Here is a 10,632-nt window from a genome sequence, read left to right as displayed (position 1 = left end):
GTTCTACTGTTCTGCTCCTATGCTGGGCTAATGAAGACGGGCATACGCCATACAGTGTGCTATGAGAGAAATTTTGCCCGGGCTGCGGCTTTATCGCCTACTCTTATATCGAATTCCAACTGCCAAGGGATCTTTTACGTGCATTCCAATGTATACACGGGACCTCGGTTTTGCGTATCATCCGAAGGACTAGACAGCTGTCCTTGTCAGGCCCGCCGTCCTGTATCACTGACAAGGGGGAACCACGCCGGAAAATCTGGATGAACTTTCTCGGCCAATGCAGGGATCGAACACCCCAGATGGTTTATAAAAGTAGGGCGTGTAACACTATTTCATTTCATTTGGCCAACCTTTAGAAACTGTCCGACAACCGAGGTCCCGTGTAAACATTGGCGTGCACGTGAAAGATCCCTTGGCAGGTGAAATTCGATATAAGTGTAGGCCTATCGCCGCTGTCCGGGCAAAATTTCCCTCACAGAGCACTATATGGCGTAAGCCAGTCTTCATTAGCCCAGTCAGAACAATAGGATAGGACGTTAAACCCCATTTCATTACATTTCCTTTCATTTCATTTCATTTCTGTCCGCCGATCACCTTAACTATTTTCATAATATACAGTAAACATCCGGGTCATTTCAGATGAGATATGGTGGGCAGATTGTTATATCCCTTCCCAACTTTAATTTTATTTGCAATTCAATATTACAGCCAATTTATCGAGGTCATATCCTTCAAACATTTCACTATTAACCACCATTTGTCAAGGATGTGAAACTACTTTAACCACTTTAGGTTGCCATCCGACATGAAGACATTATCCACTGCTCTATAAAAGCCGTTGGTGTTCGACTTGACCGAGCATAGACAACACTTTATCCTCGACTCTGTCACTTCGATTATAGCAATTCAAAACAAATATGGCTGACTCTTGAAAAGTCACGTTATATCAATAACGGTCATTGATTGGTGGAATTTATCCAATCGTTATGTCTGGATTGTCAACCGTATCAAAGAAATTAGAACTTGGAAAAGAGTTTAATTAGTTTTCAAACAAATGGTCAATTTGTCATTTCTTTTAGATTAGCTGGTCGGATCATATATTCAAGAAAACTTAAACATAGTATTCCTAAAATAGTGGGAGCCACGGTGGTTCAGTGAGTAGGATATTGGTTCGCTAACCTGGAGGTCCCTGCATGTTTAATCCCTGCATTGACCAAAAAAGTTTATCAGGGCAACTTTTCTGCACCGGAAATATTGACCGGACAGTGGCACTTTGGACTACTCTCATTTTTTTTTTTTTTATAAACAATATTTTATTCAGTTTGTCTGAATGAGATTGGGGAACAGGCTTAGCCTATGTAAAACCCCTCTCTCTAGATAATATACATACACCATATTAAAACAAAGGAATAAAATGGGTGTATATACACAGTTAAAATGGCAAACACATACATAAATATATGTAAATACATATATATATATCATGAGACGGATGGCAATGTACAATGTATATTATATGTTACATCATCACATAAATTTAAAACTAATATTGTAAATTAAAACAATTAATAAGCAAGATTAAAATCTGTTTGACATGTCAATAAACTTGTGGACTTGATTAAAAAATATAGTTGTTTATATCTGTACAGTCTTTTGTGGACCCGAACAAGAGATAGTTAATGTTTTTATGATCGTGTTGTAATTTGTCGATGGTTTCCTTTCGTGCATTTGAATGTAAGGAGCATTGCAAGAGGTAGTGATGAAGATCTTCAAAAATGTGACCACAGATGCATGCGGGGCTTTCAGCAACATGTTTGAGGTATTTGTGGCCCTGTAGGTCTGAACATCGGAGTCTTAGTTTACAATGGATTATCTGGAGTTTCCGCTGACCGTTGTAGTAAAAAGATGGAATTTTTATATCTGATTTGGAGAGATGGTCGGAGAATATTTTAGGAGTTCTTGAGTTTCTAGCAGGGAGGCTGAGTTCATTCCACTCTCTTATGCTGGATGGAATAAATGATTCAGAAAATATTTCAGTACGACATCGAATTTCTTTAATTTTATCTTCGTTTCGAAATGAGTATGTATTTGTTGGTTCCAGATTTATGAGATTTTTAAGATAGGGAGGGGTCAGGTTGTTTATAATTTTGTATAGTAATTTTAATTTGTGTCGATTTCGTCGTTCTTTGAGTGGAATAAACCCAGTTTCCGCGTAGAGGGAAGCGTGGCTAGTACCTTTAACCGCCCCACAACAGTCAAGGGTTCGTTTACTTGAACGACAATGTTGTCATTCCATTCGAACAACTAGACACATGCTTTGCCAGACAGGGATCACGGTGGCTAAGTGGGTAAGACGCTGGCTCGCTGGCCTGGAGGTCGAGTGTTAGGTCCCTGCATTGGCCGAGAAAGTTCATCCAGATTTTCCGGCGTGGTTTTCTGTTGTCATTGATGCAGGAGAGGGGGCCTGACAAGGACAGCTGTCTAGTCGTTCGGATGGGACGAAAACCCGAGGTCCTGTTTACACATTGGCGTGCACGTAAAAAAATCCCTTGTCAGTTGGAATTAGATATGAGAGTAGGCCGTAGTGCCGCTGTCCGGACAAAATGTCCCTCATAGCACACAGTATGGCGTATGCCCGTCTTCATTAGCCCAGTTCGGAGCAGAACAGTAGGGCGTTAAACCCCATTTCATTCCATTTCCCCTTGCCAGATCCTCCTTCACGTACCAGAAACCAGTCGAGGAACTTTTTCGTCTAACACCAGGATCGAACACGGAACCTCCAGATTAGCGAGCCAACGTCTTTCTCACCGAGCTCCCGCGGCTCCCCACCTCTCTCATAGCTGACTATTGACTGTCGAGTGATATCATAAAGTTCTGCTCTGTTTGGTTTCACGAATCTATTTTCTCTTAATTTCCCACAAGACTTCAACGTTAATTTACAGTGTTCTGTACACAGACGGACAGAGCTCGAGACACCGAGTAATTAGACAGGTCACAGAAACTGAACAAATCTAAGTCAACTTATTCCATTCTGTCCTCGTCGGTTTTTAATTTCTTTATCTTCCGTTCTGTCAATTAATACAGGGACATGTTAGAATAAAAGAAATGAAATAAAATGGGGATTAACGTCCTACTGTTCTGCTCCGACTGAGCTAATGAAAACGGGCATACGTCATACAGTGTGCTATGAGGGAAATTTTGACAGACCGACACATAGGCCTACTCTTATATCGAATGCCAACTGCCAAGGGATCTTTAACATGCACGCCAATGTATACACGGGACCTCGGTTTGTCGCACCATCCGAACGACTAGACAGCTGTCCTTGTCAGGCCCTCCGTCCTGCACCACTGGCAAGGTGAAACCACGCCGGAAAATCCCCATTTCTCTCTCTCTCTCTCTCCTTCCTTCCTACATTGATTTATTCTTCCGTTCGTTTAAATTTATGTCAATCTTAGTATCGCTTGTTGCTTGTATTAATCGGCGTTTGTTTCATTCCTGTCATCATTCATTCATTCACGTAATCATTCATTCATTCACGTAATCAATTATTCATTCTTGTCATTCATTCATTCCTTCATGTCATCATTTATTCATTTCTGTCATCATTCATGTCATCATTTATTTATTCATTCATTCATTGAAAATTTTACTCTCTCCTTTAATCCATGCTGACTGGGAGCCACGCTGGCTAAGTGGGTAGGACGCTTGCTCGCTAGCCTGGAGGTCGCGTGTTCGATCCCTGCATTGGCCGAGAAAGTTCATCGGGATTTTCCAACGTGGTGTCCCCTTATCCCTTGGCAGTTGGGATTCGTAGCGCCGCTATACGGGCAACATTTCCCTCATAGCACAGTGTATGGCGTATGCCCGTCTTCATTGCATTCTATGCTGACTTTACCAGAAAAGCATGTCTAGTAATATCGTTGCTTGTACATTGCGAGTTTGTTTCATTCATCCATTTCGCCATTCATTTGTTTATTCATTCATTGTAAATTATACCCACCTTTGATCCGTGTATTCACGGTACTGTTGATTGTATGAGAGATAATATGTGTCTATTAAAATATTTAAAGTGAGTGTTGATCTTTAACTCATCAGGTATGAATTATAACATAAACACATTGATAGATGATTTATTTATACTCATATCTCATTACCGTCACTTTAAACAAATTATACCCATCTCATTTACCTTTACCTACTATATAAACAAATATACACTATTTATATATTGACTATTACAGAGGTCAGTTAAAGGGTCAACTTCTCGGAGGTAGAACAGCCATATATGACATTTCGGGGCGGTCCATGCTACTCTGTGCACGCTTCATCAACTTCCAGGTTTCGACAGGGCAGGGTTAACCCTGTGGGAGCACCGGAGAAATCAATGGTGGGGAGGGGGCGCTGAATTAAGAATAAAGATGGGTAGGGTCCAGTGCGGTCCAGAAATTGTTTTGAAAAATAGTTTCGATTGTGTGCTTTGTGAGGTATATTCTGGGCGAGAATACAAGCGGTTCACCAACGGAACGTCTGATCTTGTACTCAACTAAAAATATAGCGGGACCGGAACATTTGTCCGACTGGCCTCTCTAGATACTGGCTGTCAAGGACATATCCTTCGTTTTGCGTACCATCCGTACAAATAGGCAAAGCTTTCATTGACAGGCTAGTGATAACTTATAAAAAATGTGGTATAAGAATCGAGTCTATGATGTTGGGGGTCACGGTAGTTCAGTGGTGCTGGGTCACTAACTGGGCTATGCCCTTCGTCGTTACTCCGGTTGGTGCAGAACAAGTTGGACGTTAAACAATCTGTTAAGCCAAAACCAACTTAATGTTCACAATTCTCTGATGTTTGTTCCCGGAAAACGAAAAAACATTGTCGAAAAGTCGACGGTTCGCCGAATCTTGGGGTGGGGGGTGGGGGGGGTCTATCCCTGCATTGGCTGAGAAAGTTCATCCAGATTTTCCAGCGTGATGCAAGATGGAGAGCCTGACAAAGACAGCTGTTTAGTTGATCGGATGGGACAAAAAACTGAGGTTCCGTGTACACATTGGCGTGTATGTAAAAGATCCCTTGACAGTTGGAATTCGATATAAGAGTAGGCCCCCTCTCCCTCTCTCTCTCTCTCTCTCTCACAGACGTATATCAACATAATAATCATTTGTATAACATCATATTTCATAGTCTATAATGTAAAAATAACAGAATAATATTTACTTCTATTATTGAAGTAACGATTGAATTATTCCACTTCTAATTACATTTTATGTGTTTGTTTACATAGAATACCAATCAATGCTTATAATTTGTTTATTTATTCACTTACCTCTCAATCCCTGGGATTAATTTGGAAGAGGGTGGGGTGGGGAAAATTCAATACTATAATGCCGTGCATTGTTAAAAATAATTCCGTGCAAAGAGTGTCTGGAAAGTGTTTTAGATCAACTAATTCCCAATTTCATAGATTTAAAAGAAAAACTGATTAAAAAGAGAAATAAAATGAAATGGGGTTTAACGTCCTACAGTTCTGCTCCGACTGGGCTAATGAAGACTGGCATACGCCATACAATGAACTATGGGGGAACTTTAGCCCTAACAGCGGCACTGCGGCATACGCGTATATGGAATTCTAACTGCCAAGGGATCTTTTAATTGTCCGCCAATGTGTACACGGCGCCTCGGTTTTTTGTCCGACATGAAAGGCTAGACAGCTGTCCTTGCCACACCCTCTGTCCTGCATCACTGACAAGGGGGAACCACTCTGGAAAATCTGGATGAACTTTCTCGACCAACACCGGGAGCGAACCCGGTCAATGATAGCTGAATTTTTAACATACATGTATCTAACTTTGAAATTTACCCCCCTGAACTAAACCTCGATAAAGAAAATTCTGGTACCAGAGAGAGAGAAATGGGGTTTAACGTCCACTCGACAAAAACAAGGTTATTTCGGGACTAACATATGGTTCAATTTTATTTCAATAATTCGCTGGCGCGTAGGGGTCTTTAGCAATGAGAGGAAACCGGAGGACCGAAGAAAACCCACGAGATTGGACAGGCGACCCTACTCCTTGTCACGTACTAAGCATGGGGAAACGACTGCCGTTCAGTTTGTGGACAGTTCAGGTATTTCACCTAACATAATTGATTATAAATTACAATACAAATTTAAAAATTGAATGTAAATCACAGCACATACATTCATATTACATTAATATTAAAATATGTACTTTATGTATATGTATATCCAATCTCAAAAACGACATAGTCTATAAGAAAATGTTTTATGCTTTGGAAATTATGTTTGTCGAAAGCAATTGGCGGTATTCAGATGTTTTATTATTCATTTTGTCTCTGGAGAGTAAATGGCCACAAATTCATTGCCATTGAAAGCTTCGTGAACAAACCAATCCAAATTATCTTTGATTAAAGTAGAAAAATAAAATAGAAAGGTTTGTGTGAATATCCCATTCTGTTTGTTATCATTGTTTTTAAATGTCTCGATAATGGAGATTTATGGATTAAACAATATTCATTTGCAGTGTTTACAATCTTATAACTGAATTACAGTATGAGAGAGAGAGAGAGCGAGAGAGAGAGAGAGAAATGGGTTTTAACGTCCATTCGACACAAACTAGGGCATTTCGGGACTAACACATGGTTCAATTTTATTTCAATAATTCGCTTGCGCGTAGGGATCTTTAGCAGTGGGGGGGGGGACCGAAGGACCCGGAGAAAACCCACGAAGTTGGACAGGCGACCCTACTCCTTGTCACGTACAACCGGGGAATCGAAACTACGCCAGTTGACTCAATGACAGACCGTATGATACAGCGCGCACGTGCTAACCATTCGGCCATCCAACCCCCTGAATTACAGTATGTTGGATACGAATACAAGGATGGCGATGCTTAGAAATATCGCTTCCTGGATATGCATGATTGTCTATAATGACCACCGAATTAAAGATACATTATGCAAGATTTAGATAAAGAGCTGACCATTCTTGCTATAATAGCTCAAAAATAGATAATGTAAAATGAATAATTTAAAAATCTCATTCCAATTACTTTATTCTGAGCCAAGTTATCACTGTTTGTTGTTTTGACAAGATGTGTGCATGGCGAGCCGTTCTAATCTAGTTAAAATCTCGAGTATCCGATGCCATCGAGAATTAATTATGGTCTTGTATTGTTAATAAATGTCTAATTAATAGTTTATATAACATTTGGGGCCTAAAGAAAGACCTGCAATAGACAGATTTAGCTCTTCCATAATGTATGTTTAATACATGTGTAATTACAATGCTTGCATAATTTTAGACCATTAGAAATTGTCCTAGCTAAAGGTTTAGTCTGCCATGCATTAGATGGCTAGAATTTAACCGGGTTTATATGAAACGCATCGGTAAACATATTTGGAAGAAGGTGTCGTTTAACTGTTTCATGGTATATTCACTGAATACTTTCACATAGTTTCTGTTAAAAGGGATGACACGTCTTGAAGTGTAACATCTACGCCTTTCAAATCATTATCTGATATAAGACAAAAATAAAAATGGTGGTTTCGTATTGTGATATCGATTTCGTCCGAGGAGGAAGTTATAGTTATATTATAGACATCTTACTGATCATTAAGCAGGAAAGGTACCAATTTCTGACAAGTGTTCGTGAGATATATTCATGATTCGTCGATCTTAAGGTGGTTGTAAAGACACGTGAAATACAATGTAAACCATTGATAGCGAATTCCGACTCCTGTATTTTACATTCAAGAGTTGAATCATGCGTTATATGATACAGCTCCAGGGATTGGTTAGAAAGTAAATAAACAGATCATTCGTCTCAATGTTTTTGTCTTTGAATATCTTTGTTGTTCATTGGACACATCTCACCAAATATTCCTACGCCGAATGTAGGGCGAAAACTATTGATAATCTTTCTCTCCCCTTTCCCCCTTCTGCATGGCGATTTTGGCGTAGAATCGAAGAAATGGGATTGAAAAGACATTTTCTGCAAGAGTTTGGTGAATACTCATGATTTTGAGGCGGAAGGATACGAAGGTTGAGAGGTTGGTTAGGTTGAAAAGTGGGGCGGAAAATTGCATGTTTTTTTGGTCTGTACTTCCATTTTGTATATCTCAAGTTTTCCATGGTGAACCTCATACGTGCTTTTGGGCAAAAGGTTGCCACATGTTGCTCCATCTGTGGTAGAAAGCATTCTGCCAAGCGAAAATTTGGGAAAAACTCAGAGCAATTAACATTAAAGTCAATGGGGAAATGATTGGTGATATGTGACCAATTGACATCATAAAGTAGATTTTCTATTATGTGAGCCTCTGATAAATAAAACATGGCGGTTAGACTCAATCCTTCATACTAAAAGAACAGATTAATGTTAAGGTTTCAAATTCATAAAATCTTACCTCTCATCTCACGACGGAGAGAGAGAGAGAGAGAGAGAGAGGGGTGTAACAGGCTTCACGCAGGAGTGTTTAAATATTAAATATGGGAGAGGATCGGGAGAACAAAACGAAAGAGGTTAGGCAGGCAATTTATGGAATTTTGTGCCTCCATGAAAAACTGAAAGATGTTAGGCAGGCGATTTAAACAGTGGAATTTTGTGGCCCATGAAATACTGTTCCTCATGACCATGGTCGCGTACAAGGCATCTATAGCTCGAATGATCTACAGAGCAATCACAGATTAAAACCAATACATTTCCAACCCATGAAATACTGTTCCTCATGACCATGGTCGCGTACAAGGCATCTATAGCTCGAATGATCTACAGAGCAATCACAGATTAAAACCAATACATTTCCAACCTCTTACGATTTAGTATCTTTTATACTTTTAATTTCACATTTACATATATATGGGAGAAATATACCGGTAATCTTTGGAGTGCTTAGAGTCATGTCTCATTCAGGCGGAGGGTGGATGGCTAAATGGTGCGCGCTGGTGCGTGGTTTCGATTCCCCGGTTCCCCTGGGTTTTCGCCAGGTCCTCCGGTTTCTTCCCACTGCTAAAGACCCCTACGCGCAAGCGAAATATGGAAATAAAATTGAACCATATGTTAGTCCTGAAATGACCTAGTTTGTGTGGAGTGGACGTTAAACCCCATTTCTCTCTCTCTCATTCAGGCCCTGATCCGACACCAAAGACAAATAAAGTTTTACGTTGGTTTCTAAATTATTTGTACACCACAATACCCATCACCCATCAAAAAAAAAGTCGAGTGGGTTTTCTCCGTGTTGTTAAATTACCTGTCAAGGATAAAGAGGCGTGTCAGCGATCTCATTTCTAAAATTTAAAACCGCCGTAATCCATTTGTCCCAAAATGAACTATATGCCATTATTGCCTTCTTTCACAAAAAATTCAAAGAAACAGTCTGAAACATTTCTGTCAATCTTTTTAAAATAAAATCAAATCAAATCAAATAAAGGCGATATTAAAAGCCAAACTCTGTTTCTAATTTTCATTTTCCAGACTAATATTTGTTTTAGACGGATAATCGATAACCGCACGAAAAGGACAAGAACGGGTTTCTGGTTATAAAATAAAAATACAGGTTGGTGATGTTTATATATTGAATCTTGTCTTCCAGTTGACAACAGCCGCCATGTTTGATAGAGTGAATGTCAAAATATATGAGAAATATTAGAAATCAGACACTTTTACATGGCAACCATTTTAATTATAGTTCTTATCCAATTACCATATAAGGGATGACGAGTCATGGTGTATATTATCATTTTGAATTTGTTATAAATTGAAAGTAGCAGATAATTCTATATTTGTTAAATATTCAATAAAGATAATTCTATATGTGTACATAAACTGTTTAAAGTAGCTAAGTCTCTAATTCAAAATCATCCACAGTCTTCGACTTTGAAAACACGAATTATTTGTCAATTTAAATCAACATTTATGTTGTGGTCTTAACTGGAAAGGGTGGGCTTTTAATATCCAATATTTAAGACAAAATAAACATTTTACGATTGATACACGAATCGTGTACCATAATGCGTTTTAGTGCCATTTGTAACAAGAACGAGGCTAGATACATTCCAAAAGTCATGTCAAGCGGTGACGTCATATTCTTATCTGGAGAGCATGTGCAATAAATACTATCGGTGTAGACTGGAATAACCAGACGCCGAACATAACTGATTTGAAAATAGAGTGAAAACGGAAATGATTGAATGTAAATCCGTTTATATACACTCATATTACATTATTATATGCGTTGCGACCCATTTGTATCAATTTCTAGATCCCAAATATTAGAGATTTAGCTTCTTTAAATTATATCGAGCGACTTTGAAAGCTGATATGGTAGAATGATTGGCCCGACAATTTGACGCAATAGAGTCATGTTGGGAATTGACGCATGCTTCAGGGGGACGAATACAGGTGAGCTGACAGACAACCGAAGGGTCGACATACACCTAATACATCGTATCTAGGGTATAAATACAGGTGAGCTGACAGACAACCGAAGGATCGACATATACCTAACACATCGTATCTAGGGTATAAATATAATACATCATGGTTTCTCGTCTGCAGTGTTGGTCATATTTTTGTCAGGGCTAACATATCATGGTATATCTTTTTATCAAT

The sequence above is a fragment of the Patella vulgata genome, chromosome 4, assembly GCF_932274485.2.
Source record: "Patella vulgata chromosome 4, xgPatVulg1.2, whole genome shotgun sequence".
In the NCBI taxonomy this organism is placed as follows: domain Eukaryota; kingdom Metazoa; phylum Mollusca; class Gastropoda; family Patellidae; genus Patella; species Patella vulgata.
This window is presented reverse-complemented; position numbering follows the sequence as displayed.